This window comes from Brassica napus, chromosome C4 (assembly GCF_020379485.1).
Source record: "Brassica napus cultivar Da-Ae chromosome C4, Da-Ae, whole genome shotgun sequence".
NCBI lineage: Eukaryota > Viridiplantae > Streptophyta > Magnoliopsida > Brassicales > Brassicaceae > Brassica > Brassica napus.
Genome location: NC_063447.1, coordinates 17550528 through 17559715, shown reverse-complemented (window position 1 = coordinate 17559715; position 9188 = coordinate 17550528). Strand labels below are relative to the sequence as shown.

Sequence of the window (9188 nt, the reverse complement as noted above, 5' to 3'; positions counted from 1 at the left end):
CTAATGTGGACAATAAGTTATTTTCCAGCATATGGTATGTTATCTGGATGGACAAAGCATGGAAGGCTATCATATCCATATTGTCAAGATAACACTGATGCTTTCCAACTAAAACACGGAAGGAAAACGTGTTGGTTTGACTGTCACAGGAGATTCCTACCACCTGATCATCCATATCGTAGGAGTAGGAATTTGTTTACGAAGAACAAGAGGGTGTTTGACAGTCCACCTCCGGAAATTTGTGGGAAAGATTTGAAGACACAACTAAGAGATTTTGGTGCAGAAAGGACGCCAGACGTCGGTGGACATGAGCGTTTTCCGGTAGATGCTGTTGGAAACCTACATAACTGGCACAAAAAAAAGTATTTTCTGGGATCTGCCATACTGGGAGGATCATCTGCTAAGGCATAATTTAGATGTCATGCATATTGAGAAGAACTTTTTTGACAATCTCATGAACACGATCCTTAATGTTAAAGGTAAAACAAAGGATAATTTGAAGTCAAGACTGGATTTAGTCGATATATGTGCTCGTTCAAAACTTCATGTTGATGAGAATGGTAAGGCTCCTTTTCCCATATACCGACTTGATGCAGAGGGAAAAGATGTGTTCTTTGATTGGGTTTCAAACGATGTGGAATTTCCAGACGGTTACGCATCTAATTTGCGTAGCTGTATCGATAGAAAGGAAGGAAAGTTTACTGGCTTGAAAAGCCACGATTGCCATGTAATGATGCAGCGCCTCCTTCCGTTTGCCTTCAAGGAACTATTACCACGAAATGTTCATGAAGCAATTGCAGGGATAAATGGTTTCTTCCGCGATTTATGCACGAGATCAGTGACTCTTGAAGGTATTGAAAATTTGAAGACTAACATAGCCGTGATTCAGTGCAACCTTGAGATAAGGGAATACTTTCAATTCCGTCAGAATATTCCGAGGGAATACCCACAACGTAAGAGAAACACTTATACACTTTAATGAACGGTAAAGGGAATACTTTCAATTCGTTTTGAAATTTGTTATTTCATGGTTTATGATCATCTATACAAAGAATCCTCAATGGTATGCATTACAATTGTATAAGAAATGAAATACGGCAAAAAAAATTGATGTTTTGAAACCCCAAACACTAGTTCCTCGGAATTTCCTCGGAATATTCCGACGGAATTCCGAGGAAGATAAGGGTTTCCTCGGAATATTCCGAGGAAATTCCAAGGAAATAGGGTTTTTAAACCGAAAACAACGTTTTGCGGTTTGAATAACACTTATATAACCCTTATTAAGTGTCTTAGACTGATTATGAAGTCAAACATTTGTTCTTTACCCTATAATAAACACTTTTCCGATTGTATGAACGAAATCCCCACAACGTAAGAGAAACACTTATACACTTTAATGAACGGTAAAGAGAATACTTTCAATTCGTTTTGAAATTTGTTATTTCATGGTTTATGATCATCTATGCAAAGAATCCTCAATGGTATGCATTACAATTGTATAAGAAATGAAATACGGCAAAAAAAATTGATGTTTTGAAACCCCAAACACTAGTTCCTCGGAATTCCCTCGGAATATTCCGACGGAATTCCGAGGAAGATAAGGGTTTCCTCGGAATTTCCTCGGAATATTCCGAGGAAATTCCGAGGAAATAGGGTTTTTAAACCGAAAACAACGTTTTGCGGTTTGAATAACACTTATATAACCCTTATTAAGTGTCTTAGACTGATTATGAAGTCAAACATTTGTTCCTTACCCTATAATAAACACTTTTCCGATTGTATGAACGAAATCCCCACAACGTAAGAGAAACACTTATACACTTTAATGAACGGTAAAGGGAATTCTTTCAATTCGTTTTGAAATTTGTTATTTCATGGTTTATGATCATCTATACAAAGAATCCTCAATGGTATGCATTACAATTGTATAAGAAATGAAATACGGCAAAAAAAATTGATGTTGTGAAACCCCAAACACTAGTTCCTCGGAATTCCCTCGGAATATTCCGACGGAATTTCGAGGAAGATAAGGGTTTCCTCGGAATTTCCTTGGAATATTCCGAGGAAATTCCGAGGAAATAGGGTTTTTAAACCGAAAACAACGTTTGCGGTTTGAATAACACTTATATAACCCTTATTAAGTGTCTTAGACTGATTATGAAGTCAAACATTTGTTCCTTACCCTATAATAAACACTTTTCCGATTGTATGAACGAAATCCCCACAACGTAAGAGAAACACTTATACACTTTAATGAACGGTAAAGGGAATTCTTTCAATTCGTTTTGAAATTTGTTATTTCATGGTTTATGATCATCTATACAAAGAATCCTCAATGGTATGCATTACAATTGTATAAGAAATGAAATACGGCAAAAACAATTGATGTTTTGAAACTCCAAACACTAGTTCCTCGGAATTCCCTCGGAATATTCCGACGGAATTTCGAGGAAGATAAGGGTTTCCTCGAAATTTCCTCGGAATATTCCGAGGAAATTCCAAGGAAATAGGGTTTTTAAACCGAAAACAACGTTTTGCGGTTTGAATAACACTTATATAACCCTTATTAAGTGTCTTAGACTGATTATGAAGTCAAACATTTGTTCCTTACCCTATAATAAACACTTTTCCGATTGTATGAACGAAATCCCCACAACATAAGAGAAACACTTATACACTTTAATGAACGGTAAAGGAAATTCTTTCAATTCGTTTTGAAATTTGTTATTTCATGGTTTATGATCATCTATACAAAGAATCCTCAATGGTATGCATTACAATTGTATAAGAAATGAAATACGGCAAAAAAAAATTGATGTTTTGAAACCCCAAACACTAGTTCCTCGGAATATTCCGACGGAATTCCGAGGAAGATAAGGGTTTCCTCGGAATATTCCGAGGAAATTCCGAGGAAATAGGGTTTTTAAACCGAAAACAACGTTTTGCGGTTTGAATAACACTTATATAACCCTTATTAAGTGTCTTAGACTGATTATAAAGTCAAACATTTGTTCCTTATGATGTTAGGAGTTTTCAAGGCTCCTAATCAAATGTTATAATATAAAAGATTGTCGAACCAATCCTAGGTGATTCTAAAGCAAAGGGAATGCAAATTCATGCTTAAGCTAAGTGCAATCCAGTTTTAAAGATGGTATGAACTAAGAACTAATAAGCTAATGCAATAAAGTAATGATCTTTCTTTTCTCAATATGAAGCAAGAGGACTCATGGGACTAGGCATTTGATCTTGGGTGATGTAGATCCAATCTAAGGGTGGCAAGCTAGCAATCAAACACTTTCCTTATGCCTAGACACTAAGCTAAACAAGCTCTATCCCTAGATGAATGTTCTTTTGCTAAAGCAACTCAAGCATCTAATCCCTTAGGTTGAATGTTACTAAAGCAAACATGGAGAACAAGTCTAATAGCAATCTTAACTCCTTTAGCAACTAATCCCTTAGGTAAAGCAAGCTAAAAATATTGAAGAGTTGGTTTAGGCATTTCATCATACACCTTGTGGGTAGGAAATGCCTAGAGATCTATTTTAGTATGATCAAGACTAAAATAGCATTGAGAACCCTCAACAAGCAAGGAAACAAATGGATCTAACACTAAACGCCCTAGATCTTCTCTAATCACCCTTAATCACCCTAGCCCATGAATCCAAGATTAGTCTACTCACTAATAGACATGAATAACCCCAAAACCATGGATGATTCAAGGTTAAACATGATTAGAGAGCAAGATAATCTAGCAAAGATAAGAAATTATGATCAAGATTAAATTTTTCACCCAAAAGTGGCTTTTGATTAGATAGAATACAAGATAAAATCCTACAATTAGGTCTGAAGGACCTTTATAGTAGCTTAAAGTCGAACCTGGTTTAACCCAACAAACCTAGGTTAACCAAAACACAAATTGGTAATTATCTGGTCAAACACGGAAAATGTTGATTTTCTTGACTCGCAGCGGCCACGTGAAACCGCTCCGCCTAGCCGCTGGGACACTCGCAGTGGCTTCCTTGCTTCGTATCACACCGCTGCGACAAGTACGAACGCGGCAGGGAACGGGGTATTTTCCCAGCGGTCTCATCACACCGCTGCGTCAGGCCGCTCCCGCACTTGGTCTCCATTTCTTGAGTCTTCATCTCTCGAGCGTCTTCAGCGGCTTCGGTACACCGCTGCGTAAGGCCGCTCCCACACTTAGTCTCCGTTTCTCAGCGCTTGCAGCGGCTTCTTGAGGGGCCAAAAGGCCGCTGGGATGTCCTTATGCCGCTGGGACACTTGATCAATGCGTCTCCTTCTCTAGAATCACCCCTTTTGCCTCCAAACCATCTCTAAATGCTCCAAAGTCACCATTTGAAATCTCCATCACCTGATAAGGACATATGTAATGCAATGCAACCTAAACATATCTAAATGCTATCCTAAATGGTCAACATATGCAAGAATGAATGGTTAAAACAATGCAAATTGAGAAGATATCAACTCCCCCAAACTTGTATCTTACTTGTCCTCAAGTGACCTTGTAAGAACTCATAAGAGAGAGAGGTTTGAAGGTGGGAACTCATAGCCAAAAGTAACACTTCCTAGCACTCAACTTAACATCCTAAAGAAACATATCAAATAGCATGAGCATTCTCCTTATTATACTCTAGCTTCTCTAGGCCTATCCATACTCTTTTTCCTCTACTCAAGTTGCAATACTCTTTACCAACAAGTCCCTTCAATCAGCTCTCACATTGATTCACACACACACACAAGGTGAAGTCTCACAAATAGGCACATGATCTCAATCATTTGGCTAGGTATGCAATGGTCTAATATGAATGAAGAGATGAGTTCAAATGTTTTTATTTAAGGGTGGTTATCACTCAAAACAAGGAGCTTGATCATTATGCAAAATTTATCTAAGATTAGAAGCAACTCATGCATACATAGATTCATTCTCATCATTCTACCCCATTTTGTTATAAATGATCACAAGTTCTACCTCTTTATCATCATCTCAAAAATCAATCTAAACTCCTCACATCACTCACCCAATGTACAACTTTTTTTTTTATTTATTTGACCCACTCACTAGGGATTTTAATCCACTTTCCACAAGCTCTAACCTTTTTTTATTTCCTTCCCCAACTTCTTTTTGATCTTCTTTTTTTTTTTATTAGGGGGAAGGTTCTTTGTTGCATAATCAAGAGCTTCTTATTATTATTATTTTTTTTTTCTTCTTTTTTTTTATATATCCCTAGGAGCTTTATTTTCATATCTCTCATCTTTCTCACTCTCCAAACCCAAGATATTGAAATTTAAAACACACAAACCCCTCTCACCATCCCCAAATGCTAACTCATTGTGCTGGCAAGAGATGAGAATAAACCTATGTTGCCTCCAATACTCTCAAGATTTAGCACATGACAAGCTATCAAAAGAGGCCTCACTCATGCAATTCAATGTTTTGTCTCAAAGAATGGTTAGAGTTTTAGGGTAAGGAGTGCCATTTGGGGTAACAAAAATAGGTATGAAGGAATAAGATAACCCAAATGTGTATGAGATCCATGATCAAGTATGCAAATGCCCATATGCAAGAGAGATTAAGTTCATTCAAGCCAAGTTCATATTGGAGTTGATCTTAAGAACAATGCTAACATCAAGCAAGCAAACAAGTTTCAAGAAGAGTTTTCAAGGCTCGAAGCGTGCAAGGCTTTCAAGAGATGCTTAAGCTACTTGATATGTTTAACTAGGGTGTCATTTTCAGTGCAAACAAGTGTTCTATACAAGGCAATATCAATCATCTGCTCCATATGCAAGTGAATGCATCCTATATGCTCTAGACTCAATCTTAAGAATGCAAGTGATGCAACTACATGATTCAAAAATTTCAATTTTTTTTTCCGTTTTTCTATGCATTTATGTATGTACAATGTAATGCATGAGACTCAAAATCATCAAAGCAAACATGATCAAATACTTGGTACCTCCCCCCACACTTAAATCACAGTCTCTGTGTGAGTAAGGGAGAGATACCCAAAGGAAAGCAATATGCAAAGATAAACTGGTATGTACAAGATTAAGGTGAAGGAGTACCTCTGATGGAGTCTTGGAAAAGGCAGTGGTGTCTAGGGAGCGATGTCCGGCCGCTTTCCTCCTCGGCCCAAGGGTCTTAAAAACGAAGATCCTACTGATATGTACAGGGATAGTCATGGGACTTCCTCCCAAGTGAGCTTGTTTTAAGTCTCTAGCTTGACTTTTCTTCCTTTGGCTAGTGAGAGGGAGGGTCCTTCCCACCTTCAAGAGTGATGGTGAGGACGTGGGAGAGAAGCTCTTGAAGCTTGATTGGATCATTTTGGAGCTGAGAAGTGATGATGGCCCTTGCACTTGAGAATGGCTTAGACTTTCCCTTGCACTTGATTTTGTACTCAATGGCCCCATCCTTAAGCTTCATTGGGTGGAGAGTGAGAGTGTGAAGAGTCTTATCAAGAGGTGGATGATGAGGTTCTTTCACAATCTTCTTCTTGTCATGAGCAGCCTTTGTGGCGCTACTCACCTCCTCCTTTTTAGCACTTTCCAAGTGCTCATCACACAGCTCTTTAGAGGACTCTCCAACAAGAACTTCTTTCTCAATACCAACCCCTTGAGCCTTGGTCTTCTCAATGGAGGATGCTCCATAGGTGATTGTTCCACAATACTCAGCATTCATCTTTGGGGATTGTAGTGGATAGGAGACAGCTTTGTTCACATTTAGGAGTGTGACCTTCTTGTTGGCAAAGTCTATGCAAGCTCCCATTGTTGTGAGGAATGGAGTGCCAAGGATCAATAAGACTCTTTTCTCAGTTGCCATCTTCAGAACAGTAAGGTCTATAGGAATGGTGCATGCTCCAATCTTCAAAGGAAAGTCCTTGATGAGACCAATAGGAGTTTTAGAAGAGGAATCTCCAAACAGTAGTGAAGATTTGTTTGGCTCCATGCTCTCAATCCCTAGACTCTTTATCATCTCCATTGAGATCACATTCACACTTGCACCAGAATCAACAAGAGCATCATCAAAAGTGAGCTTACCAAGGTAGCAAGGTAAGGTGAACATCCCTTGAGACTCAAGCTTAGGGAGGGACTTTGGAGGGATTGGTGGATCAATCTTCGGAATGGAGATGTCCAAAAGCTCGGCCACTTCAGCTTGGTGGTCTAGAATGTCGTTGATGAGCATCATCTGGACATGAGCTTCACGCATACCCGAGATTTCTGGAAGCCTGACCCCAACATCACTAAGATCTTTCCTGAACTTGGAGAGCACCTTCTTCTGAGCTTTGGTGAGAACTCTTTGGGGAAAAGGGGGCTTATCATAGGGTGATAGCTCAACCTCAGTGGCTTCCTTTAGCTTAACCTTTTTTAGCTTGTTGTCAGCTCTTTTCTCAACTTGTTTCTCAGCCTTGTGCTCAGCTCTTTGCGGATTCGTTGCTTTAATCTTCCTGACAGCGTCCTTCACAATCTGTGCTTCAGCTGTGGCCACAACAAATCTCTCAACTTCCCCAAACTCAGTTCCAAATACCAGTCGCTCAATCTCATCCTCCTCTTTCTCATGATCACTCAGCTCAATCTCTGGAGAAGTAGTGGAGAAGACAACATTGCAAGACTCCTTGGGGTTCTTTTCTGGTTTCCCTGGTAGAGACCCCATTGGCTGCTTGGAGGATGAAGGCATAGAAGCAACTTGACTCTCCAAAGCATTGAGATGAGAAGCAAGTTGCATGTACTTGTTGTTGAGGTCAGCATAGTTCCCATCAATCTTTGCATGGATGTTCTTGAACTCAGAAATCATGGTCTTCTCATTTTTGGCCTGAAATTCCAAGAGTTGCTTGAACATAGAATCCACACTTGAATCTAGAGCTTGAGCTTGAGAAGAACTTCCTTGAGTCTGAGGAGATTGGTTGGCTTGAGGATAGTTCTGCCTGGCTTGGTAACCTCCTTATTGATTGTTGTAGTAAGGTCTTTGCTGAGAGTTGTTTTGGTACTAAAAATTAGGCTCTTTCCTGTACCATGTGCTATTGGCATTAATGAAGCACAACTCCTCCTGGCCTTCTAAACCATCAACCTCATTGATCACTGGAGGTGCCTCTTTTTTCTGGTCACCAACAAAGTTCATCTTCTCCTGCTTAGCCTTTTCTGCAAGAAGTAGATCCAACTTGGCTTGGAGAGACTTCAGCTCTTTCTTTGTATGCTGATCATCACTTCTGTTGACCCTATCATGCTCCTCACTGTAGACTGAGTCACTCTTGGCCATGTTATCTACCAGTTCCACTGCTTCTTCCTCAGTTCTTCCCAAGAAGAAACCATTGCTGGCAGTATCAAGCCTGTTTCTGCACTGTGGTAGAGCTCCTCTATAGAAGGTGCTAAGCAAACTCTCCTTGCTGAAACCATGATGAGGGCATTGAGCCCAATAGCCCTTGAACCTCTCCCATGCTTCACTGAAGCTCTCTAGACCTTTCTGTTGAAACCCAGAGATTTCGTTCCTGATCTTAGCTGTCCTTGAAGTAGATAAGAACTTGTCTAGGAAAGCTCTCTTACACTCTTCCCAAGTGGTGACAGTGTCACTTAGAAGAGTCTTCTCCCATTGGTGTGCCTTGTCTCCCAAAGAGAAAGGGAATAGCTTCAACTTGAAAGCATCTTCAGAAACACCATTTGTCTTGGACAAGCCACAATACTTATCAAACTTGTACAAGTGATCAAAAGGGTCTTCAGTAGCAAGACCATGATACTTGTTGTTCCCTATGGTGTTGAGCAGTCCTGACTTAATCTCGAAGTTGTTGTTCTCCACTGGTGGTGCTCTGATTCCCAACCTATGACCATTAATGTGAGGTTGATCATAGGCTCCAATGGCGCGAGCTTGGCGTGGTGGGTGTTGTGGCTGGCGCTGTGGTCGAAAGTGATCAGCTCTTGGATCAATGCCTCCTTGGGCATCACCATCTTGAGGCAGATTCTCCATATCAAACCCCAACCTTTGCAAGTGAGCTTGTTGCTCTACTTCTCTTCTCTGTCTTGCAATCTCCCTCTCAAGTGCTCTAATGTCTTCAACTCTTGGAACTAGGTTTGTTGGACCTCTGCTCCTTGTGTTCATACACCTGAAATGCAAAGGGAGAAAAAAGAAAGAAAAGCAATAACACAATTAAATAAAAATTGACTTAGTCTCAAGCAAATGA

At 39.9% G+C, this 9188-nt stretch overlaps 1 non-coding gene across 1 annotated transcript; it reads left to right on the top strand.

Annotated features, from left to right (window-relative positions):
* Positions 1-8402: 8402 nt before the first annotated feature.
* LOC125586517 lies at positions 8403-8509 on the top strand. The gene has a single exon (XR_007323049.1). It is a non-coding gene; the product is annotated as a small nucleolar RNA R71 (small nucleolar RNA).
* The last annotated feature ends 679 nt before the right edge of the window (positions 8510-9188 follow it).